The sequence below is a fragment of the Botryllus schlosseri genome, chromosome 9 (genome assembly GCF_051294905.1).
Source record: "Botryllus schlosseri isolate E-star chromosome 9, Bs_hap1, whole genome shotgun sequence".
NCBI lineage: Eukaryota > Metazoa > Chordata > Ascidiacea > Stolidobranchia > Styelidae > Botryllus > Botryllus schlosseri.
This window is the reverse complement of record NC_137244.1, coordinates 3,544,020-3,568,054: the sequence shown is the minus strand read 5'-3', so window position 1 is coordinate 3,568,054 and position 24,035 is coordinate 3,544,020. Positions and strand designations below refer to the sequence as shown.

Below are 24,035 nucleotides of genomic sequence, written 5' to 3'. Positions count from 1 at the left end.
AACACACGGTCGAGTATATGCTCTCGCTGTCGGAGTAGTTATTTTATTGCACTTTCCGTCAGGTAAAAACAGCACGAGATTGCGATATCATGAAAATGTGTTAGGCCTAGTAATAATAATAATAATAATAATATAATAATTTATAGAGCGCCGAATATAACAATATTACATTACTACACTAGGGCGCTGTACATAAAAGGCAATAAAATATAAAAGTAAACGTTATATATAAAAGACGAAGTGCATATAGTTGTAGGGCGCAATGAACACTACTCTAGTCCGAACGCCCGTGTGAATAAAACGGTCTTGATTTTGCGTTTGAAAACATATAGCGAGTCACATAGTCTGATAGAAATTGGAAGATTGTTCAACATAATGGCGGCCGAGGAAGAAAAAGTTCTCTCGCCGTAGGTCGATGTTCTGACTCTTGGAACTGACAAGAGCTTTTGCGACCGAGAACGTAGCGCTCTTCGGGGATTATAGCTCACGAAGATACGCTGGCGCACTTCCCTCCATGCATTTGAAGACGTACAGAAGAAGCTTGTATTCAGACAGACCTAAATTTCACGGGTACAACTGCAAATTGCGCGCGAGTTCATAATTGAAATAGCGGTGGCCAGCAAATGATTCAATTAATATTGGTACGTGCGCATGCAAACAAAACAGTTGCAATCATAAAAATACAGCATAGCAGTGAAATTGATCGAGTTTGTACGAAAACAAAACGCCTACGGCACCCGGTATTCCCAGCCGGTCACCCATGCAAGTACTAACCGGGCCCAACGTTGCTTAACTTCCGAGATCAGACGAGATCGGGTGTATTCAACGTGGTATGGTCGTAGGCGACAGTGGTGACAATCTGTGCCGTTTTATGTGACATTTTCCGTTTCTCTCAGGCGAAATGTCGCCACGCTGCCAACGAGACGCCAGAAAAGCAGAACGTCTGATTGCGCCGAGGCACTTTCGGACAAACTGGAGGGAAAAGTCTGCTAGCGGTGGAATATCATTGGCATCCTGCTTTTTTCTTGTGTCTGGTCGAAAAACACACGGTCGAGTATATGCTCTCGCTGTCGGAGTAGTTATTTTATTGCACTTTCCGTCAGGTAAAAACAGCACGAGATTGCGATATCATGAAAATGTGTTAGGCCTAGTAATAATAATAATAATAATAATATAATAATTTATAGAGCGCCGAATATAACAATATTACATTACTACACTAGGGCGCTGTACATAAAAGGCAATAAAATATAAAAGTAAACGTTATATATAAAAGACGAAGTGCATATAGTTGTAGGGCGCAATGAACACTACTCTAGTCCGAACGCCCGTGTGAATAAAACGGTCTTGATTTTGCGTTTGAAAACATATAGCGAGTCACATAGTCTGATAGAAATTGGAAGATTGTTCAACATAATGGCGGCCGAGGAAGAAAAAGTTCTCTCGCCGTAGGTCGATGTTCTGACTCTTGGAACTGACAAGAGCTTTTGCGACCGAGAACGTAGCGCTCTTCGGGGATTATAGCTCACGAAGATACGCTGGCGCACTTCCCTCCATGCATTTGAAGACGTACAGAAGAAGCTTGTATTCAGACAGACCTAAATTTCACGGGTACAACTGCAAATTGCGCGCGAGTTCATAATTGAAATAGCGGTGGCCAGCAAATGATTCAATTAATATTGGTACGTGCGCATGCAAACAAAACAGTTGCAATCATAAAAATACAGCATAGCAGTGAAATTGATCGAGTTTGTACGAAAACAAAACGCCTACGGCACCCGGTATTCCCAGCCGGTCACCCATGCAAGTACTAACCGTTTTTGTGATGTTTATTCAAATATGTACATAAAATTTCAAAAATTTCATAAAGAAAGTCTTTCCCCATCATCTGGTCATCTCGTCTCAGCCGTTGCCGAAGTAGTATTTGTATACGCGGTCGTAGTAGACGCCGTCGTAAGTTGGCGCTCGTAGTCGATCGTCTCATCTCATCTCATCATAGCAGTCGATGTCGATTCGTTGTCGCGGTCGTAGAAGGAGCCGCCAGTACTTGGCGCTCGTTTGCGTGTGATTTTCATATAAATTCGGTGGAGTGGTGGTGGGTGGGGTAGGAATAGGGTAGGGGTGGGTGGGGTAGGGATAGGGCATGGGGGGTGGTGGATAGGGTAGATTGGGGAAGTAGGTGTTGGTTTAGGGGTGGGGTAGAGTGGGATGGGAGGTTTGGTGGTTTGGATAGGTTGTAGGTGGATTGGTTGCGTTTTGCCGGTCGATAAATGCAACATGATTTATCGCGTGAGCGTTTAAATGGCTCGCTTATATTATTCGGTATATTTTACTTCTTATATCTTGGATGCGTTGGTCAATATTTTGGGCGTATTCATTTTGTATGTCGAGTGCGTTTTTCCATTCCCACACAAGGGTTTTCACGTTCATAAAAGCTTTTATTATAGTCGGAGCTTGCGGTCCGTCGTAGACGTTGCGTATGATCTCGTCGGGTGTAGCGTCAATAGTCGTTTGCAGGTCGTTCTCGAGATCCTGTATTACAAGAGAGAACAGTTTTTTGTAAGTTGCGCATTCGGCGAAGGTGTGACGCAGAGTATCTTCGGCGTGTTGGCAGAATTTGCATTTGTTCTTCAAGTAGGCGTCTTTTCTTCGTACCCAGCCTGCGTTGGTTTTCCTGGAGCCTGTAAAGTAGCTCTCAGTGTTAATTCGATACGAAATCTCACGTTTCTTGTTGTCAATGTGATCTTTGATATTGGGCTGGTATAGCCATATCTCTTTCCAGTCCGCCATGCGGCTTCCTCCTTGTTGCGTCTTCGTTTTAACAAGGATTTTGTACATTTCTTTCTGGCTTAGTTCTTGTATATCCTGTGATCTGCTTTTAATTACGTCGAATATTTCCTTTTCCTTCTTCCATTCCTCCGTCAATGTATTTCTGTGAGGGTAGAGGTTGTTGTATAAATTGCAATTTATGTCGCTCACCTTCGTTGTGAGATTGTATATCGCTTCTGCATGCCAGATATCAATCGGGTTCTCGAGTCGACTAAGTTGTTGTAGTCTTTTTGCTCTCTTTGCTTGTGTTGCAGATTCGATATCTGGCATATCAATCCCTCCTTCTGGCTTAGGTCTGATCAGTTGCATTCTGCTTTTTTGCTCGAGTTTCTCAGGACTCCACAGTAGGCCGAAGACGAGGCGTTCGAGTTGCTTGAGCTTGTCGCCTGGAATTTGCTTGTTGGCATATGTATAAGTTATTTTGCTAATTATGTATGCCTTAATCGCCATTATTTTACCAATCCAAGAAAGTCGTTTTGATTTAATATGCCTTACGCTTTTCTCGACTCCTTGCCAGAGTCTGTCGAAGTTCATTTGCAGTTCGCTTTCACCGTGGTATAGGCCCAGTATCTTAATTACTGGCTTTAGCATATCTGCGTGCGCAGTTTTTTGCAGTTTGATACGCGATTTTTCGTTCAGCGGTAGGATTTCCGTCTTGTCTGTGTTGATATCTTGACCTGTCACTCTGTGCAAGCTTTGATATTCGTTAATGACTGTGGCAATAGAGTCAGTTGTTCTTAGATACAGTGTGACGTCATCAGCAAATTGGTCTAATTTATGCTCTATCCCGCCGATTCGGATACCCTTGATGTTGTCGTTAGTGCATAATTTGTGGGCTAGCGGGTCTGCGCTAATCGCGTATAGCGTCATACTCAAAGGACATCCTTGTCTAATGCCCCTCGTACAATTTACGTTGGCTGCTTGGAGGCCGTTAACCTCGAGGGTCGCAATAGGATTATCATATATAGCTTTGATCACTTTAAGAGTTTCTCTCGTGACGGGCAGTTTACCAAGCACTTTGAAGAGCATTTGGTGATTTACCTTATCAAAGGCTTTCCTTGCGTCTATTGTCATTATATAACCTTCCAAAGGTTTTTCTTGATGATAATTAACAATTGCACTCACATTGTTGTGTATCACGTCCATTTGTCTTCCGGGAATTCCCGCTTTCTGTGTCATGTTGATGTTGCTCGAAATTTCCTCAACCAGTCTGTTGTTGAGAATTTTCGCCATTATTTTGTAGTCCGTGTTTAATAGCGAAATGGGTCGCCAGTTCGCTAAATCCTTTTTGTCCTTTCCTTTGTGAATCAAAATAATTTTAGCACGTTTCCAGCTATGCGGTATGTTTCCGTATATTAGCGCGTTGTTTATGATTTCTGTTAATCTCGAACCAATGTTTTGCCACATTGCAAGGTAGAATTCCACTGTCAGGCCGTCGAAACCCGGTGACCTTTCCCTGTTCATTGCTTTTAGTATTTGTAATATTTCGCTAGATTGTATTACCGATGTTTGTTCATTGTCTTTCCCGTGCATGCAGTCGTGTTGGTACGATGATAGATATTCGTCTTGATCGTACGAATTAATGCCGTCGTGTCGGGTCCACAATTCTGTGTAAAATTGTTCAATCTGGTTAGCAATAATATTACGGTCAGTCGTTACCGTTCCATCTCTGAGCTGAAGTTCTTTAAGCTCGGTCTTGCGTCGTCTTGTCTTTAATTCTTGCCAAAATTGTCTCGTCGTGTTAGGTTCACCTTCGCAACGGTCAATTTTGGTTAACATGCGCAATTTTCCCGTTACCCTCTGATACGTTATCTGAGGATCACAAGTTTTATATTTGTCTATCTCATATCTCTTACTTACGTTGGCAATTCTATCTTTTAGTCTGTCCCACCATTGTTGAATGCCATGGCAGTGTTGGATATTATTTTCTTCAAAGCTGATGAGATTAGATATTATATCTCGGTACACGTCATCTCGCAAAAGGTCATTATTACACTTCCAATTTTTTCTTCCCCATAGAGTGCTTGGCTCAATTGCGAGTGTTATTGTCGGACTTATGTGGTCAGCCACAAGGTTATTTTCATGTCCTGCATTCTGGACATGGCTCATGAGTTCACAAGATGCGTAGAAACGATCTAGTCTCCTCGCGTTTTTTCCAGTGACGTAAGTGAATACTTCGGCAAGAGGATGTTTACTCCTAAACACGTCAATCAGTTCCGCGTCATTAGTTAGCTTTTCAAAGTGTCTCTCGGCGCTTCTGACATGGAGGTTCTGTTTAATTCGAGTGTCTTTTTTGTCAATAATTAGGTTGAAATCACCACCCATTATAATCGGGACTTCAATTTCATGGATTTCTGATTCTAGTTGGATTAGGAAATCGTCACGTAACTTTCTCGCATCTGCGGATTGTCCAGACGGGGCATAAATATTTATTATAGTTATTGGACATTTGTCAATTTGAATGCAGAGGCATTGGGCACGGTTTTCGATCATGCTATAGTGGCGTAAAATTTTACCTTCGTGATGTTCTTTAATCATTATTGCAGTGCCAGAATATTGTCTCACTTCGTTCTTTGTGTTGAAGTAGATAATAAATCCGATATCCGCTGCCCAGTTACGTATATCCACATTATCGATCTTATGCGTTTCCTGAATCAATAATATATCCAAATTCGATGTCTGTATATATTGTTCCAAATCCTGTAGTCTGTTTGATAATCCATTTACGTTAACCGATGCTAGCTTCAATAGGTTCGCCATTGATTTTGTTTTGGGGGTCCTGCTGGATTATGGCTGTCTTTCTTTTACTGTTGTCTTTTTTAATGCCATTTATATTCGGTTTTATTATTCTCACTTGGTTGCTTGTGTTGTTCCTGGTCGTTACTCTATTTCCGTTTTGTTGTTTCGCCGCCTTATCCCAGCTGGCGCTCGGTTTTGGTCCTTTGTTGGCATTAGACGACTTTTTACTGAGTAGCTTTTGGGCCGTCTGTGTTTCATTTGATTTGCCTGATTCGCGTTTTTTCTCGCTGACCTGAGGCTGTACGGAGTGTTCCTCTGTTGTGTCTTCATTCTCGTATGCAGCGTCCGGTGACGTGTAAGATTTCGTCATCACTGGGCTATTCGGCGCTGTTTGATTTCTGTTCGTGTCCTCATTCTGACTCATATTCAGGTCAGCTGGTTTCTCTGTTGTTATTCTCGTCGATTCGTTCGTATCGTCTGTTATTCTCTCACCAGCATTGGGTTCGCTTGAGTTTTTTCTCACAGGGTTATCTACGATTTGATCATTGACTCCCTCAGCATTTTCGATTTCAGCCTCGTGTTCGCTTTGTCTTTTGCTACGTTTTGCTTTGCATTCATCTGTACTATGGCCGAGCCGACTGCATTTCGCGCATTCCAATTTTTCGGATTGGCAATCTTTGACCATATGACCCGGGCCCAACGTTGCTTAACTTCCGAGATCAGACGAGATCGGGTGTATTCAACGTGGTATGGTCGTAGGCGACAGTGGTGACAATCTGTGCCGTTTTATGTGACATTTTCCGTTTCTCTCAGGCGAAATGTCGCCACGCTGCCAACGAGACGCCAGAAAAGCAGAACGTCTGATTGCGCCGAGGCACTTTCGGACAAACTGGAGGGAAAAGTCTGCTAGCGGTGGAATATCATTGGCATCCTGCTTTTTTCTTGTGTCTGGTCGAAAAACACACGGTCGAGTATATGCTCTCGCTGTCGGAGTAGTTATTTTATTGCACTTTCCGTCAGGTAAAAACAGCACGAGATTGCGATATCATGAAAATGTGTTAGGCCTAGTAATAATAATAATAATAATAATATAATAATTTATAGAGCGCCGAATATAACAATATTACATTACTACACTAGGGCGCTGTACATAAAAGGCAATAAAATATAAAAGTAAACGTTATATATAAAAGACGAAGTGCATATAGTTGTAGGGCGCAATGAACACTACTCTAGTCCGAACGCCCGTGTGAATAAAACGGTCTTGATTTTGCGTTTGAAAACATATAGCGAGTCACATAGTCTGATAGAAATTGGAAGATTGTTCAACATAATGGCGGCCGAGGAAGAAAAAGTTCTCTCGCCGTAGGTCGATGTTCTGACTCTTGGAACTGACAAGAGCTTTTGCGACCGAGAACGTAGCGCTCTTCGGGGATTATAGCTCACGAAGATACGCTGGCGCACTTCCCTCCATGCATTTGAAGACGTACAGAAGAAGCTTGTATTCAGACAGACCTAAATTTCACGGGTACAACTGCAAATTGCGCGCGAGTTCATAATTGAAATAGCGGTGGCCAGCAAATGATTCAATTAATATTGGTACGTGCGCATGCAAACAAAACAGTTGCAATCATAAAAATACAGCATAGCAGTGAAATTGATCGAGTTTGTACGAAAACAAAACGCCTACGGCACCCGGTATTCCCAGCCGGTCACCCATGCAAGTACTAACCGGGCCCAACGTTGCTTAACTTCCGAGATCAGACGAGATCGGGTGTATTCAACGTGGTATGGTCGTAGGCGACAGTGGTGACAATCTGTGCCGTTTTATGTGACATTTTCCGTTTCTCTCAGGCGAAATGTCGCCACGCTGCCAACGAGACGCCAGAAAAGCAGAACGTCTGATTGCGCCGAGGCACTTTCGGACAAACTGGAGGGAAAAGTCTGCTAGCGGTGGAATATCATTGGCATCCTGCTTTTTTCTTGTGTCTGGTCGAAAAACACACGGTCGAGTATATGCTCTCGCTGTCGGAGTAGTTATTTTATTGCACTTTCCGTCAGGTAAAAACAGCACGAGATTGCGATATCATGAAAATGTGTTAGGCCTAGTAATAATAATAATAATAATAATATAATAATTTATAGAGCGCCGAATATAACAATATTACATTACTACACTAGGGCGCTGTACATAAAAGGCAATAAAATATAAAAGTAAACGTTATATATAAAAGACGAAGTGCATATAGTTGTAGGGCGCAATGAACACTACTCTAGTCCGAACGCCCGTGTGAATAAAACGGTCTTGATTTTGCGTTTGAAAACATATAGCGAGTCACATAGTCTGATAGAAATTGGAAGATTGTTCAACATAATGGCGGCCGAGGAAGAAAAAGTTCTCTCGCCGTAGGTCGATGTTCTGACTCTTGGAACTGACAAGAGCTTTTGCGACCGAGAACGTAGCGCTCTTCGGGGATTATAGCTCACGAAGATACGCTGGCGCACTTCCCTCCATGCATTTGAAGACGTACAGAAGAAGCTTGTATTCAGACAGACCTAAATTTCACGGGTACAACTGCAAATTGCGCGCGAGTTCATAATTGAAATAGCGGTGGCCAGCAAATGATTCAATTAATATTGGTACGTGCGCATGCAAACAAAACAGTTGCAATCATAAAAATACAGCATAGCAGTGAAATTGATCGAGTTTGTACGAAAACAAAACGCCTACGGCACCCGGTATTCCCAGCCGGTCACCCATGCAAGTACTAACCGGGCCCAACGTTGCTTAACTTCCGAGATCAGACGAGATCGGGTGTATTCAACGTGGTATGGTCGTAGGCGACAGTGGTGACAATCTGTGCCGTTTTATGTGACATTTTCCGTTTCTCTCAGGCGAAATGTCGCCACGCTGCCAACGAGACGCCAGAAAAGCAGAACGTCTGATTGCGCCGAGGCACTTTCGGACAAACTGGAGGGAAAAGTCTGCTAGCGGTGGAATATCATTGGCATCCTGCTTTTTTCTTGTGTCTGGTCGAAAAACACACGGTCGAGTATATGCTCTCGCTGTCGGAGTAGTTATTTTATTGCACTTTCCGTCAGGTAAAAACAGCACGAGATTGCGATATCATGAAAATGTGTTAGGCCTAGTAATAATAATAATAATAATAATATAATAATTTATAGAGCGCCGAATATAACAATATTACATTACTACACTAGGGCGCTGTACATAAAAGGCAATAAAATATAAAAGTAAACGTTATATATAAAAGACGAAGTGCATATAGTTGTAGGGCGCAATGAACACTACTCTAGTCCGAACGCCCGTGTGAATAAAACGGTCTTGATTTTGCGTTTGAAAACATATAGCGAGTCACATAGTCTGATAGAAATTGGAAGATTGTTCAACATAATGGCGGCCGAGGAAGAAAAAGTTCTCTCGCCGTAGGTCGATGTTCTGACTCTTGGAACTGACAAGAGCTTTTGCGACCGAGAACGTAGCGCTCTTCGGGGATTATAGCTCACGAAGATACGCTGGCGCACTTCCCTCCATGCATTTGAAGACGTACAGAAGAAGCTTGTATTCAGACAGACCTAAATTTCACGGGTACAACTGCAAATTGCGCGCGAGTTCATAATTGAAATAGCGGTGGCCAGCAAATGATTCAATTAATATTGGTACGTGCGCATGCAAACAAAACAGTTGCAATCATAAAAATACAGCATAGCAGTGAAATTGATCGAGTTTGTACGAAAACAAAACGCCTACGGCACCCGGTATTCCCAGCCGGTCACCCATGCAAGTACTAACCGGGCCCAACGTTGCTTAACTTCCGAGATCAGACGAGATCGGGTGTATTCAACGTGGTATGGTCGTAGGCGACAGTGGTGACAATCTGTGCCGTTTTATGTGACATTTTCCGTTTCTCTCAGGCGAAATGTCGCCACGCTGCCAACGAGACGCCAGAAAAGCAGAACGTCTGATTGCGCCGAGGCACTTTCGGACAAACTGGAGGGAAAAGTCTGCTAGCGGTGGAATATCATTGGCATCCTGCTTTTTTCTTGTGTCTGGTCGAAAAACACACGGTCGAGTATATGCTCTCGCTGTCGGAGTAGTTATTTTATTGCACTTTCCGTCAGGTAAAAACAGCACGAGATTGCGATATCATGAAAATGTGTTAGGCCTAGTAATAATAATAATAATAATAATATAATAATTTATAGAGCGCCGAATATAACAATATTACATTACTACACTAGGGCGCTGTACATAAAAGGCAATAAAATATAAAAGTAAACGTTATATATAAAAGACGAAGTGCATATAGTTGTAGGGCGCAATGAACACTACTCTAGTCCGAACGCCCGTGTGAATAAAACGGTCTTGATTTTGCGTTTGAAAACATATAGCGAGTCACATAGTCTGATAGAAATTGGAAGATTGTTCAACATAATGGCGGCCGAGGAAGAAAAAGTTCTCTCGCCGTAGGTCGATGTTCTGACTCTTGGAACTGACAAGAGCTTTTGCGACCGAGAACGTAGCGCTCTTCGGGGATTATAGCTCACGAAGATACGCTGGCGCACTTCCCTCCATGCATTTGAAGACGTACAGAAGAAGCTTGTATTCAGACAGACCTAAATTTCACGGGTACAACTGCAAATTGCGCGCGAGTTCATAATTGAAATAGCGGTGGCCAGCAAATGATTCAATTAATATTGGTACGTGCGCATGCAAACAAAACAGTTGCAATCATAAAAATACAGCATAGCAGTGAAATTGATCGAGTTTGTACGAAAACAAAACGCCTACGGCACCCGGTATTCCCAGCCGGTCACCCATGCAAGTACTAACCGGGCCCAACGTTGCTTAACTTCCGAGATCAGACGAGATCGGGTGTATTCAACGTGGTATGGTCGTAGGCGACAGTGGTGACAATCTGTGCCGTTTTATGTGACATTTTCCGTTTCTCTCAGGCGAAATGTCGCCACGCTGCCAACGAGACGCCAGAAAAGCAGAACGTCTGATTGCGCCGAGGCACTTTCGGACAAACTGGAGGGAAAAGTCTGCTAGCGGTGGAATATCATTGGCATCCTGCTTTTTTCTTGTGTCTGGTCGAAAAACACACGGTCGAGTATATGCTCTCGCTGTCGGAGTAGTTATTTTATTGCACTTTCCGTCAGGTAAAAACAGCACGAGATTGCGATATCATGAAAATGTGTTAGGCCTAGTAATAATAATAATAATAATAATATAATAATTTATAGAGCGCCGAATATAACAATATTACATTACTACACTAGGGCGCTGTACATAAAAGGCAATAAAATATAAAAGTAAACGTTATATATAAAAGACGAAGTGCATATAGTTGTAGGGCGCAATGAACACTACTCTAGTCCGAACGCCCGTGTGAATAAAACGGTCTTGATTTTGCGTTTGAAAACATATAGCGAGTCACATAGTCTGATAGAAATTGGAAGATTGTTCAACATAATGGCGGCCGAGGAAGAAAAAGTTCTCTCGCCGTAGGTCGATGTTCTGACTCTTGGAACTGACAAGAGCTTTTGCGACCGAGAACGTAGCGCTCTTCGGGGATTATAGCTCACGAAGATACGCTGGCGCACTTCCCTCCATGCATTTGAAGACGTACAGAAGAAGCTTGTATTCAGACAGACCTAAATTTCACGGGTACAACTGCAAATTGCGCGCGAGTTCATAATTGAAATAGCGGTGGCCAGCAAATGATTCAATTAATATTGGTACGTGCGCATGCAAACAAAACAGTTGCAATCATAAAAATACAGCATAGCAGTGAAATTGATCGAGTTTGTACGAAAACAAAACGCCTACGGCACCCGGTATTCCCAGCCGGTCACCCATGCAAGTACTAACCGGGCCCAACGTTGCTTAACTTCCGAGATCAGACGAGATCGGGTGTATTCAACGTGGTATGGTCGTAGGCGACAGTGGTGACAATCTGTGCCGTTTTATGTGACATTTTCCGTTTCTCTCAGGCGAAATGTCGCCACGCTGCCAACGAGACGCCAGAAAAGCAGAACGTCTGATTGCGCCGAGGCACTTTCGGACAAACTGGAGGGAAAAGTCTGCTAGCGGTGGAATATCATTGGCATCCTGCTTTTTTCTTGTGTCTGGTCGAAAAACACACGGTCGAGTATATGCTCTCGCTGTCGGAGTAGTTATTTTATTGCACTTTCCGTCAGGTAAAAACAGCACGAGATTGCGATATCATGAAAATGTGTTAGGCCTAGTAATAATAATAATAATAATAATATAATAATTTATAGAGCGCCGAATATAACAATATTACATTACTACACTAGGGCGCTGTACATAAAAGGCAATAAAATATAAAAGTAAACGTTATATATAAAAGACGAAGTGCATATAGTTGTAGGGCGCAATGAACACTACTCTAGTCCGAACGCCCGTGTGAATAAAACGGTCTTGATTTTGCGTTTGAAAACATATAGCGAGTCACATAGTCTGATAGAAATTGGAAGATTGTTCAACATAATGGCGGCCGAGGAAGAAAAAGTTCTCTCGCCGTAGGTCGATGTTCTGACTCTTGGAACTGACAAGAGCTTTTGCGACCGAGAACGTAGCGCTCTTCGGGGATTATAGCTCACGAAGATACGCTGGCGCACTTCCCTCCATGCATTTGAAGACGTACAGAAGAAGCTTGTATTCAGACAGACCTAAATTTCACGGGTACAACTGCAAATTGCGCGCGAGTTCATAATTGAAATAGCGGTGGCCAGCAAATGATTCAATTAATATTGGTACGTGCGCATGCAAACAAAACAGTTGCAATCATAAAAATACAGCATAGCAGTGAAATTGATCGAGTTTGTACGAAAACAAAACGCCTACGGCACCCGGTATTCCCAGCCGGTCACCCATGCAAGTACTAACCGGGCCCAACGTTGCTTAACTTCCGAGATCAGACGAGATCGGGTGTATTCAACGTGGTATGGTCGTAGGCGACAGTGGTGACAATCTGTGCCGTTTTATGTGACATTTTCCGTTTCTCTCAGGCGAAATGTCGCCACGCTGCCAACGAGACGCCAGAAAAGCAGAACGTCTGATTGCGCCGAGGCACTTTCGGACAAACTGGAGGGAAAAGTCTGCTAGCGGTGGAATATCATTGGCATCCTGCTTTTTTCTTGTGTCTGGTCGAAAAACACACGGTCGAGTATATGCTCTCGCTGTCGGAGTAGTTATTTCATTGCACTTTCCGTCAGGTAAAAACAGCACGAGATTGCGATATCATGAAAATGTGTTAGGCCTAGTAATAATAATAATAATAATAATATAATAATTTATAGAGCGCCGAATATAACAATATTACATTACTACACTAGGGCGCTGTACATAAAAGGCAATAAAATATAAAAGTAAACGTTATATATAAAAGACGAAGTGCATATAGTTGTAGGGCGCAATGAACACTACTCTAGTCCGAACGCCCGTGTGAATAAAACGGTCTTGATTTTGCGTTTGAAAACATATAGCGAGTCACATAGTCTGATAGAAATTGGAAGATTGTTCAACATAATGGCGGCCGAGGAAGAAAAAGTTCTCTCGCCGTAGGTCGATGTTCTGACTCTTGGAACTGACAAGAGCTTTTGCGACCGAGAACGTAGCGCTCTTCGGGGATTATAGCTCACGAAGATACGCTGGCGCACTTCCCTCCATGCATTTGAAGACGTACAGAAGAAGCTTGTATTCAGACAGACCTAAATTTCACGGGTACAACTGCAAATTGCGCGCGAGTTCATAATTGAAATAGCGGTGGCCAGCAAATGATTCAATTAATATTGGTACGTGCGCATGCAAACAAAACAGTTGCAATCATAAAAATACAGCATAGCAGTGAAATTGATCGAGTTTGTACGAAAACAAAACGCCTACGGCACCCGGTATTCCCAGCCGGTCACCCATGCAAGTACTAACCGGGCCCAACGTTGCTTAACTTCCGAGATCAGACGAGATCGGGTGTATTCAACGTGGTATGGTCGTAGGCGACAGTGGTGACAATCTGTGCCGTTTTATGTGACATTTTCCGTTTCTCTCAGGCGAAATGTCGCCACGCTGCCAACGAGACGCCAGAAAAGCAGAACGTCTGATTGCGCCGAGGCACTTTCGGACAAACTGGAGGGAAAAGTCTGCTAGCGGTGGAATATCATTGGCATCCTGCTTTTTTCTTGTGTCTGGTCGAAAAACACACGGTCGAGTATATGCTCTCGCTGTCGGAGTAGTTATTTTATTGCACTTTCCGTCAGGTAAAAACAGCACGAGATTGCGATATCATGAAAATGTGTTAGGCCTAGTAATAATAATAATAATAATAATATAATAATTTATAGAGCGCCGAATATAACAATATTACATTACTACACTAGGGCGCTGTACATAAAAGGCAATAAAATATAAAAGTAAACGTTATATATAAAAGACGAAGTGCATATAGTTGTAGGGCGCAATGAACACTACTCTAGTCCGAACGCCCGTGTGAATAAAACGGTCTTGATTTTGCGTTTGAAAACATATAGCGAGTCACATAGTCTGATAGAAATTGGAAGATTGTTCAACATAATGGCGGCCGAGGAAGAAAAAGTTCTCTCGCCGTAGGTCGATGTTCTGACTCTTGGAACTGACAAGAGCTTTTGCGACCGAGAACGTAGCGCTCTTCGGGGATTATAGCTCACGAAGATACGCTGGCGCACTTCCCTCCATGCATTTGAAGACGTACAGAAGAAGCTTGTATTCAGACAGACCTAAATTTCACGGGTACAACTGCAAATTGCGCGCGAGTTCATAATTGAAATAGCGGTGGCCAGCAAATGATTCAATTAATATTGGTACGTGCGCATGCAAACAAAACAGTTGCAATCATAAAAATACAGCATAGCAGTGAAATTGATCGAGTTTGTACGAAAACAAAACGCCTACGGCACCCGGTATTCCCAGCCGGTCACCCATGCAAGTACTAACCGGGCCCAACGTTGCTTAACTTCCGAGATCAGACGAGATCGGGTGTATTCAACGTGGTATGGTCGTAGGCGACAGTGGTGACAATCTGTGCCGTTTTATGTGACATTTTCCGTTTCTCTCAGGCGAAATGTCGCCACGCTGCCAACGAGACGCCAGAAAAGCAGAACGTCTGATTGCGCCGAGGTACTTTCGGACAAACTGGAGGGAAAAGTCTGCTAGCGGTGGAATATCATTGGCATCCTGCTTTTTTCTTGTGTCTGGTCGAAAAACACACGGTCGAGTATATGCTCTCGCTGTCGGAGTAGTTATTTTATTGCACTTTCCGTCAGGTAAAAACAGCACGAGATTGCGATATCATGAAAATGTGTTAGGCCTAGTAATAATAATAATAATAATAATATAATAATTTATAGAGCGCCGAATATAACAATATTACATTACTACACTAGGGCGCTGTACATAAAAGGCAATAAAATATAAAAGTAAACGTTATATATAAAAGACGAAGTGCATATAGTTGTAGGGCGCAATGAACACTACTCTAGTCCGAACGCCCGTGTGAATAAAACGGTCTTGATTTTGCGTTTGAAAACATATAGCGAGTCACATAGTCTGATAGAAATTGGAAGATTGTTCAACATAATGGCGGCCGAGGAAGAAAAAGTTCTCTCGCCGTAGGTCGATGTTCTGACTCTTGGAACTGACAAGAGCTTTTGCGACCGAGAACGTAGCGCTCTTCGGGGATTATAGCTCACGAAGATACGCTGGCGCACTTCCCTCCATGCATTTGAAGACGTACAGAAGAAGCTTGTATTCAGACAGACCTAAATTTCACGGGTACAACTGCAAATTGCGCGCGAGTTCATAATTGAAATAGCGGTGGCCAGCAAATGATTCAATTAATATTGGTACGTGCGCATGCAAACAAAACAGTTGCAATCATAAAAATACAGCATAGCAGTGAAATTGATCGAGTTTGTACGAAAACAAAACGCCTACGGCACCCGGTATTCCCAGCCGGTCACCCATGCAAGTACTAACCGGGCCCAACGTTGCTTAACTTCCGAGATCAGACGAGATCGGGTGTATTCAACGTGGTATGGTCGTAGGCGACAGTGGTGACAATCTGTGCCGTTTTATGTGACATTTTCCGTTTCTCTCAGGCGAAATGTCGCCACGCTGCCAACGAGACGCCAGAAAAGCAGAACGTCTGATTGCGCCGAGGCACTTTCGGACAAACTGGAGGGAAAAGTCTGCTAGCGGTGGAATATCATTGGCATCCTGCTTTTTTCTTGTGTCTGGTCGAAAAACACACGGTCGAGTATATGCTCTCGCTGTCGGAGTAGTTATTTTATTGCACTTTCCGTCAGGTAAAAACAGCACGAGATTGCGATATCATGAAAATGTGTTAGGCCTAGTAATAATAATAATAATAATAATATAATAATTTATAGAGCGCCGAATATAACAATATTACATTACTACACTAGGGCGCTGTACATAAAAGGCAATAAAATATAAAAGTAAACGTTATATATAAAAGACGAAGTGCATATAGTTGTAGGGCGCAATGAACACTACTCTAGTCCGAACGCCCGTGTGAATAAAACGGTCTTGATTTTGCGTTTGAAAACATATAGCGAGTCACATAGTCTGATAGAAATTGGAAGATTGTTCAACATAATGGCGGCCGAGGAAGAAAAAGTTCTCTCGCCGTAGGTCGATGTTCTGACTCTTGGAACTGACAAGAGCTTTTGCGACCGAGAACGTAGCGCTCTTCGGGGATTATAGCTCACGAAGATACGCTGGCGCACTTCCCTCCATGCATTTGAAGACGTACAGAAGAAGCTTGTATTCAGACAGACCTAAATTTCACGGGTACAACTGCAAATTGCGCGCGAGTTCATAATTGAAATAGCGGTGGCCAGCAAATGATTCAATTAATATTGGTACGTGCGCATGCAAACAAAACAGTTGCAATCATAAAAATACAGCATAGCAGTGAAATTGATCGAGTTTGTACGAAAACAAAACGCCTACGGCACCCGGTATTCCCAGCCGGTCACCCATGCAAGTACTAACCGGGCCCAACGTTGCTTAACTTCCGAGATCAGACGAGATCGGGTGTATTCAACGTGGTATGGTCGTAAGCGACAGTGGTGACAATCTGTGCCGTTTTATGTGACATTTTCCGTTTCTCTCAGGCGAAATGTCGCCACGCTGCCAACGAGACGCCAGAAAAGCAGAACGTCTGATTGCGCCGAGGCACTTTCGGACAAACTGGAGGGAAAAGTCTGCTAGCGGTGGAATATCATTGGCATCCTGCTTTTTTCTTGTGTCTGGTCGAAAAACACACGGTCGAGTATATGCTCTCGCTGTCGGAGTAGTTATTTTATTGCACTTTCCGTCAGGTAAAAACAGCACGAGATTGCGATATCATGAAAATGTGTTAGGCCTAGTAATAATAATAATAATAATAATATAATAATTTATAGAGCGCCGAATATAACAATATTACATTACTACACTAGGGCGCTGTACATAAAAGGCAATAAAATATAAAAGTAAACGTTATATATAAAAGACGAAGTGCATATAGTTGTAGGGCGCAATGAACACTACTCTAGTCCGAACGCCCGTGTGAATAAAACGGTCTTGATTTTGCGTTTGAAAACATATAGCGAGTCACATAGTCTGATAGAAATTGGAAGATTGTTCAACATAATGGCGGCCGAGGAAGAAAAAGTTCTCTCGCCGTAGGTCGATGTTCTGACTCTTGGAACTGACAAGAGCTTTTGCGACCGAGAACGTAGCGCTCTTCGGGGATTATAGCTCACGAAGATACGCTGGCGCACTTCCCTCCATGCATTTGAAGACGTACAGAAGAAGCTTGTATTCAGACAGACCTAAATTTCACGGGTACAACTGCAAATTGCGCGCGAGTTCATAATTGAAATAGCGGTGGCCAGCAAATGATTCAATTAATATTGTTACGTGCGCATGCAAACAAAACAGTTGCAATCATAAAAATACAGCATAGCAGTGAAATTGATCGAGTTTGTACGAAAACAAAACGCCTACGGCACCCGGTATTCCCAGCCGGTCACCCATGCAAGTACTAACCGGGCCCAACGTTGCTTAACTTCCGAGATCAGACGAGATCGGGTGTATTCAACGTGGTATGGTCGTAGGCGACAGTGGTGACAATCTGTGCCGTTTTATGTGACATTTTCCGTTTCTCTCAGGCGAAATGTCGCCACGCTGCCAACGAGACGCCAGAAAAGCAGAACGTCTGATTGCGCCGAGGCACTTTCGGACAAACTGGAGGGAAAAGTCTGCTAGCGGTGGAATATCATTGGCATCCTGCTTTTTTCTTGTGTCTGGTCGAAAAACACACGGTCGAGTATATGCTCTCGCTGTCGGAGTAGTTATTTTATTGCACTTTCCGTCAGGTAAAAACAGCACGAGATTGCGATATCATGAAAATGTGTTAGGCCTAGTAATAATAATAATAATAATAATATAATAATTTATAGAGCGCCGAATATAACAATATTACATTACTACACTAGGGCGCTGTACATAAAAGGCAATAAAATATAAAAGTAAACGTTATATATAAAAGACGAAGTGCATATAGTTGTAGGGCGCAATGAACACTACTCTAGTCCGAACGCCCGTGTGAATAAAACGGTCTTGATTTTGCGTTTGAAAACATATAGCGAGTCACATAGTCTGATAGAAATTGGAAGATTGTTCAACATAATGGCGGCCGAGGAAGAAAAAGTTCTCTCGCCGTAGGTCGATGTTCTGACTCTTGGAACTGACAAGAGCTTTTGCGACCGAGAACGTAGCGCTCTTCGGGGATTATAGCTCACGAAGATACGCTGGCGCACTTCCCTCCATGCATTTGAAGACGTACAGAAGAAGCTTGTATTCAGACAGACCTAAATTTCACGGGTACAACTGCAAATTGCGCGCGAGTTCATAATTGAAATAGCGGTGGCCAGCAAATGATTCAATTAATATTGGTACGTGCGCATGCAAACAAAACAGTTGCAATCATAAAAATACAGCATAGCAGTGAAATTGATCGAGTTTGTACGAAAACAAAACGCCTACGGCACCCGGTATTCCCAGCCGGTCACCCATGCAAGTACTAACCGGGCCCAACGTTGCTTAACTTCCGAGATCAGACGAGATCGGGTGTATTCAACGTGGTATGGTCGTAGGCGACAGTGGTGACAATCTGTGCCGTTTTATGTGACATTTTCCGTTTCTCTCAGGCGAAATGTCGCCACGCTGCCAACGAGACGCCAGAAAAGCAGAACGTCTGATTGCGCCGAGGCACTTTTGGACAAACTGGAGGGAAAAGTCTGCTAGCGGTGGAATATCATTGGCATCCTGCTTTTTTCTTGTGTCTGGTCGAAAAACACACGGTCGAGTATATGCTCTCGCTGTCGGAGTAGTTATTTTATTGCACTTTCCGTCAGGTAAAAACAGCACGAGATTGCGATATCATGAAAATGTGTTAGGCCTAGTAATAATAATAATAATAATAATATAATAATTTATAGAGCGCCGAATATAACAATATTACATTACTACACTAGGGCGCTGTACATAAAAGGCAATAAAATATAAAAGTAAACGTTATATATAAAAGACGAAGTGCATATAGTTGTAGGGCGCAATGAACACTACTCTAGTCCGAACGCCCGTGTGAATAAAACGGTCTTGATTTTGCGTTTGAAAACATATAGCGAGTCACATAGTCTGATAGAAATTGGAAGATTGTTCAACATAATGGCGGCCGAGGAAGAAAAAGTTCTCTCGCCGTAGGTCGATGTTCTGACTCTTGGAACTGACAAGAGCTTTTGCGACCGAGAACGTAGCGCTCTTCGGGGATTATAGCTCACGAAGATACGCTGGCGCACTTCCCTCCATGCATTTGAAGACGTACAGAAGAAGCTTGTATTCAGACAGACCTAAATTTCACGGGTACAACTGCAAATTGCGCGCGAGTTCATAATTGAAATAGCGGTGGCCAGCAAATGATTCAATTAATATTGGTACGTGCGCATGCAAACAAAACAGTTGCAATCATAAAAATACAGCATAGCAGTGAAATTGATCGAGTTTGTACGAAAACAAAACGCCTACGGCACCCGGTATTCCCAGCCGGTCACCCATGCAAGTACTAACCGGGCCCAACGTTGCTTAACTTCCGAGATCAGACGAGATCGGGTGTATTCAACGTGGTATGGTCGTAGGCGACAGTGGTGACAATCTGTGCCGTTTTATGTGACATTTTCCGTTTCTCTCAGGCGAAATGTCGCCACGCTGCCAACGAGACGCCAGAAAAGCAGAACGTCTGATTGCGCCGAGGCACTTTCGGACAAACTGGAGGGAAAAGTCTGCTAGCGGTGGAATATCATTGGCATCCTGCTTTTTTCTTGTGTCTGGTCGAAAAACACACGGTCGAGTATATGCTCTCGCTGTCGGAGTAGTTATTTTATTGCACTTTCCGTCAGGTAAAAACAGCACGAGATTGCGATATCATGAAAATGTGTTAGGCCTAGTAATAATAATAATAATAATAATATAATAATTTATAGAGCGCCGAATATAACAATATTACATTACTACACTAGGGCGCTGTACATAAAAGGCAATAAAATATAAAAGTAAACGTTATATATAAAAGACGAAGTGCATATAGTTGTAGGGCGCAATGAACACTACTCTAGTCCGAACGCCCGTGTGAATAAAACGGTCTTGATTTTGCGTTTGAAAACATATAGCGAGTCACATAGTCTGATAGAAATTGGAAGATTGTTCAACATAATGGCGGCCGAGGAAGAAAAAGTTCTCTCGCCGTAGGTCGATGTTCTGACTCTTGGAACTGACAAGAGCTTTTGCGACCGAGAACGTAGCGCTCTTCGGGGATTATAGCTCACGAAGATACGCTGGCGCACTTCCCTCCATGCATTTGAAGACGTACAGAAGAAGCTTGTATTCAGACAGACCTAAATTTCACGGGTACAACTGCAAATTGCGCGCGAGTTCATAATTGAAATAGCGGTGGCCAGCAAATGATTCAATTAATATTGGTACGTGCGCATGCAAACAAAACAGTTGCAATCATAAAAATACAGCATAGCAGTGAAATTGATCGAGTTTGTACGAAAACAAAACGCCTACGGCACCCGGTATTCCCAGCCGGTCACCCATGCAAGTACTAACCGGGCCCAACGTTGCTTAACTTCCGAGATCAGACGAGATCGGGTGTATTCAACGTGGTATGGTCGTAGGCGACAGTGGTGACAATCTGTGCCGTTTTATGTGACATTTTCCGTTTCTCTCAGGCGAAATGTCGCCACGCTGCCAACGAGACGCCAGAAAAGCAGAACGTCTGATTGCGCCGAGGCACTTTCGGACAAACTGGAGGGAAAAGTCTGCTAGCGGTGGAATATCATTGGCATCCTGCTTTTTTCTTGTGTCTGGTCGAAAAACACACGGTCGAGTATATGCTCTCGCTGTCGGAGTAGTTATTTTATTGCACTTTCCGTCAGGTAAAAACAGCACGAGATTGCGATATCATGAAAATGTGTTAGGCCTAGTAATAATAATAATAATAATAATATAATAATTTATAGAGCGCCGAATATAACAATATTACATTACTACACTAGGGCGCTGTACATAAAAGGCAATAAAATATAAAAGTAAACGTTATATATAAAAGACGAAGTGCATATAGTTGTAGGGCGCAATGAACACTACTCTAGTCCGAACGCCCGTGTGAATAAAACGGTCTTGATTTTGCGTTTGAAAACATATAGCGAGTCACATAGTCTGATAGAAATTGGAAGATTGTTCAACATAATGGCGGCCGAGGAAGAAAAAGTTCTCTCGCCGTAGGTCGATGTTCTGACTCTTGGAACTGACAAGAGCTTTTGCGACCGAGAACGTAGCGCTCTTCGGGGATTATAGCTCACGAAGATACGCTGGCGCACTTCCCTCCATGCATTTGAAGACGTACAGAAGAAGCTTGTATTCAGACAGACCTAAATTTCACGGGTACAACTGCAAATTGCGCGCGAGTTCATAATTGAAATAGCGGTGGCCAGCAAATGATTCAATTAATATTGGTACGTGCGCATGCAAACAAAACAGTTGCAATCATAAAAATACAGCATAGCAGTGAAATTGATCGAGTTTGTACGAAAACAAAACGCCTACGGCACCCGGTATTCCCAGCCGGTCACCCATGCAAGTACTAACCGGGCCCAACGTTGCTTAACTTCCGAGATCAGACGAGATCGGGTGTATTCAACGTGGTATGGTCGTAGGCGACAGTGGTGACAATCTGTGCCGTTTTATGTGACATTTTCCGTTTCTCTCAGGCGAAATGTCGCCACGCTGCCAACGAGACGCCAGAAAAGCAGAACGTCTGATTGCGCCGAGGCACTTTCGGACAAACTGGAGGGAAAAGTCTGCTAGCGGTGGAATATCATTGGCATCCTGCTTTTTTCTTGTGTCTGGTCGAAAAACACACGGTCGAGTATATGCTCTCGCTGTCGGAGTAGTTATTTTATTGCACTTTCCGTCAGGTAAAAACAGCACGAGATTGCGATATCATGAAAATGTGTTAGGCCTAGTAATAATAATAATAATAATAATATAATAATTTATAGAGCGCCGAATATAACAATATTACATTACTACACTAGGGCGCTGTACATAAAAGGCAATAAAATATAAAAGTAAACGTTATATATAAAAGACGAAGTGCATATAGTTGTAGGGCGCAATGAACACTACTCTAGTCCGAACGCCCGTGTGAATAAAACGGTCTTGATTTTGCGTTTGAAAACATATAGCGAGTCACATAGTCTGATAGAAATTGGAAGATTGTTCAACATAATGGCGGCCGAGGAAGAAAAAGTTCTCTCGCCGTAGGTCGATGTTCTGACTCTTGGAACTGACAAGAGCTTTTGCGACCGAGAACGTAGCGCTCTTCGGGGATTATAGCTCACGAAGATACGCTGGCGCACTTCCCTCCATGCATTTGAAGACGTACAGAAGAAGCTTGTATTCAGACAGACCTAAATTTCACGGGTACAACTGCAAATTGCGCGCGAGTTCATAATTGAAATAGCGGTGGCCAGCAAATGATTCAATTAATATTGGTACGTGCGCATGCAAACAAAACAGTTGCAATCATAAAAATACAGCATAGCAGTGAAATTGATCGAGTTTGTACGAAAACAAAACGCCCACGGCACCCGGTATTCCCTGCCGGTCACCCATGCAAGTACTAACCGGGCCCAACGTTTCTTAACTTCCGAGATCAGACGAGATCGGGTGTATTCAACGTGGTATGGTCGTAGGCGACAGTGGTGACAATCTGTGCCGTTTTATGTGACATTTTCCGTTTCTCTCAGGCGAAATGTCGCCACGCTGCCAACGAGACGCCAGAAAAGCAGAACGTCTGATTGCGCCGAGGCACTTTCGGACAAACTGGAGGGAAAAGTCTGCTAGCGGTGGAATATCATTGGCATCCTGCTTTTTTCTTGTGTCTGGTCGAAAAACACACGGTCGAGTATATGCTCTCGCTGTCGGAGTAGTTATTTTATTGCACTTTCCGTCAGGTAAAAACAGCACGAGATTGCGATATCATGAAAATGTGTTAGGCCTAGTAATAATAATAATAATAATAATAATATAATAATTTATAGAGCGCCGAATATAACAATATTACATTACTACACTAGGGCGCTGTACATAAAAGGCAATAAAATATAAAAGTAAACGTTATATATAAAAGACGAAGTGCATATAGTTGTAGGGCGCAATGAACACTACTCTAGTCCGAACGCCCGTGTGAATAAAACGGTCTTGATTTTGCGTTTGAAAACATATAGCGAGTCACATAGTCTGATAGAAATTGGAAGATTGTTCAACATAATGGCGGCCGAGGAAGAAAAAGTTCTCTCGCCGTAGGTCGATGTTCTGACTCTTGGAACTGACAAGAGCTTTTGCGACCGAGAACGTAGCGCTCTTCGGGGATTATAGCTCACGAAGATACGCTGGCGCACTTCCCTCCATGCATTTGAAGACGTACAGAAGAAGCTTGTATTCAGACAGACCTAAATTTCACGGGTACAACTGCAAATTGCGCGCGAGTTCATAATTGAAATAGCGGTGGCCAGCAAATGATTCAATTAATATTGGTACGTGCGCATGCAAACAAAACAGTTGCAATCATAAAAATACAGCATAGCAGTGAAATTGATCGAGTTTGTACGAAAACAAAACGCCTACGGCACCCGGTATTCCCAGCCGGTCACCCATGCAAGTACTAACCGGGCCCAACGTTGCTTAACTTCCGAGATCAGACGAGATCGGGTGTATTCAACGTGGTATGGTCGTAGGCGACAGT

General features: G+C 43.1%; 18 non-coding genes across 18 annotated transcripts; all 18 read right to left on the bottom strand.

Moving 5' to 3' along the window:
- Positions 1-725: 725 nt before the first annotated feature.
- On the bottom strand, positions 726-844 carry LOC145447496 (5S ribosomal RNA). Its single transcript, XR_013917638.1, has one exon. It is a non-coding gene; the product is annotated as a 5S ribosomal RNA (ribosomal RNA).
- A 6,407-nt stretch (positions 845-7,251) lies between these two features.
- On the bottom strand, positions 7,252-7,370 carry LOC145447495 (5S ribosomal RNA). Its single transcript, XR_013917637.1, has one exon. It is a non-coding gene; the product is annotated as a 5S ribosomal RNA (ribosomal RNA).
- A 922-nt stretch (positions 7,371-8,292) lies between these two features.
- On the bottom strand, positions 8,293-8,411 carry LOC145447494 (5S ribosomal RNA). Its single transcript, XR_013917636.1, has one exon. It is a non-coding gene; the product is annotated as a 5S ribosomal RNA (ribosomal RNA).
- A 922-nt stretch (positions 8,412-9,333) lies between these two features.
- Positions 9,334-9,452, bottom strand: LOC145447493 (5S ribosomal RNA). Its single transcript, XR_013917635.1, has one exon. It is a non-coding gene; the product is annotated as a 5S ribosomal RNA (ribosomal RNA).
- Positions 9,453-10,374: 922 nt separating this feature from the next.
- On the bottom strand, positions 10,375-10,493 carry LOC145447492 (5S ribosomal RNA). Its single transcript, XR_013917634.1, has one exon. It is a non-coding gene; the product is annotated as a 5S ribosomal RNA (ribosomal RNA).
- Positions 10,494-11,415: 922 nt separating this feature from the next.
- Positions 11,416-11,534, bottom strand: LOC145447491 (5S ribosomal RNA). The gene has a single exon (XR_013917633.1). It is a non-coding gene; the product is annotated as a 5S ribosomal RNA (ribosomal RNA).
- Positions 11,535-12,456: 922 nt separating this feature from the next.
- On the bottom strand, positions 12,457-12,575 carry LOC145447489 (5S ribosomal RNA). Its single transcript, XR_013917632.1, has one exon. It is a non-coding gene; the product is annotated as a 5S ribosomal RNA (ribosomal RNA).
- Positions 12,576-13,497: 922 nt separating this feature from the next.
- On the bottom strand, positions 13,498-13,616 carry LOC145447488 (5S ribosomal RNA). The gene has a single exon (XR_013917631.1). It is a non-coding gene; the product is annotated as a 5S ribosomal RNA (ribosomal RNA).
- Positions 13,617-14,538: 922 nt separating this feature from the next.
- Positions 14,539-14,657, bottom strand: LOC145447486 (5S ribosomal RNA). The gene has a single exon (XR_013917629.1). It is a non-coding gene; the product is annotated as a 5S ribosomal RNA (ribosomal RNA).
- Positions 14,658-15,579: 922 nt separating this feature from the next.
- LOC145447485 (5S ribosomal RNA) lies at positions 15,580-15,698 on the bottom strand. The gene has a single exon (XR_013917628.1). It is a non-coding gene; the product is annotated as a 5S ribosomal RNA (ribosomal RNA).
- Positions 15,699-16,620: 922 nt separating this feature from the next.
- Positions 16,621-16,739, bottom strand: LOC145447450 (5S ribosomal RNA). Its single transcript, XR_013917592.1, has one exon. It is a non-coding gene; the product is annotated as a 5S ribosomal RNA (ribosomal RNA).
- A 922-nt stretch (positions 16,740-17,661) lies between these two features.
- LOC145447484 (5S ribosomal RNA) lies at positions 17,662-17,780 on the bottom strand. The gene has a single exon (XR_013917627.1). It is a non-coding gene; the product is annotated as a 5S ribosomal RNA (ribosomal RNA).
- A 922-nt stretch (positions 17,781-18,702) lies between these two features.
- On the bottom strand, positions 18,703-18,821 carry LOC145447483 (5S ribosomal RNA). Its single transcript, XR_013917626.1, has one exon. It is a non-coding gene; the product is annotated as a 5S ribosomal RNA (ribosomal RNA).
- Positions 18,822-19,743: 922 nt separating this feature from the next.
- On the bottom strand, positions 19,744-19,862 carry LOC145447482 (5S ribosomal RNA). Its single transcript, XR_013917625.1, has one exon. It is a non-coding gene; the product is annotated as a 5S ribosomal RNA (ribosomal RNA).
- A 922-nt stretch (positions 19,863-20,784) lies between these two features.
- On the bottom strand, positions 20,785-20,903 carry LOC145447481 (5S ribosomal RNA). Its single transcript, XR_013917624.1, has one exon. It is a non-coding gene; the product is annotated as a 5S ribosomal RNA (ribosomal RNA).
- A 922-nt stretch (positions 20,904-21,825) lies between these two features.
- Positions 21,826-21,944, bottom strand: LOC145447480 (5S ribosomal RNA). The gene has a single exon (XR_013917623.1). It is a non-coding gene; the product is annotated as a 5S ribosomal RNA (ribosomal RNA).
- Positions 21,945-22,866: 922 nt separating this feature from the next.
- On the bottom strand, positions 22,867-22,985 carry LOC145447451 (5S ribosomal RNA). Its single transcript, XR_013917593.1, has one exon. It is a non-coding gene; the product is annotated as a 5S ribosomal RNA (ribosomal RNA).
- A 925-nt stretch (positions 22,986-23,910) lies between these two features.
- LOC145447479 (5S ribosomal RNA) lies at positions 23,911-24,029 on the bottom strand. The gene has a single exon (XR_013917622.1). It is a non-coding gene; the product is annotated as a 5S ribosomal RNA (ribosomal RNA).
- Positions 24,030-24,035: the final 6 nt, after the last annotated feature.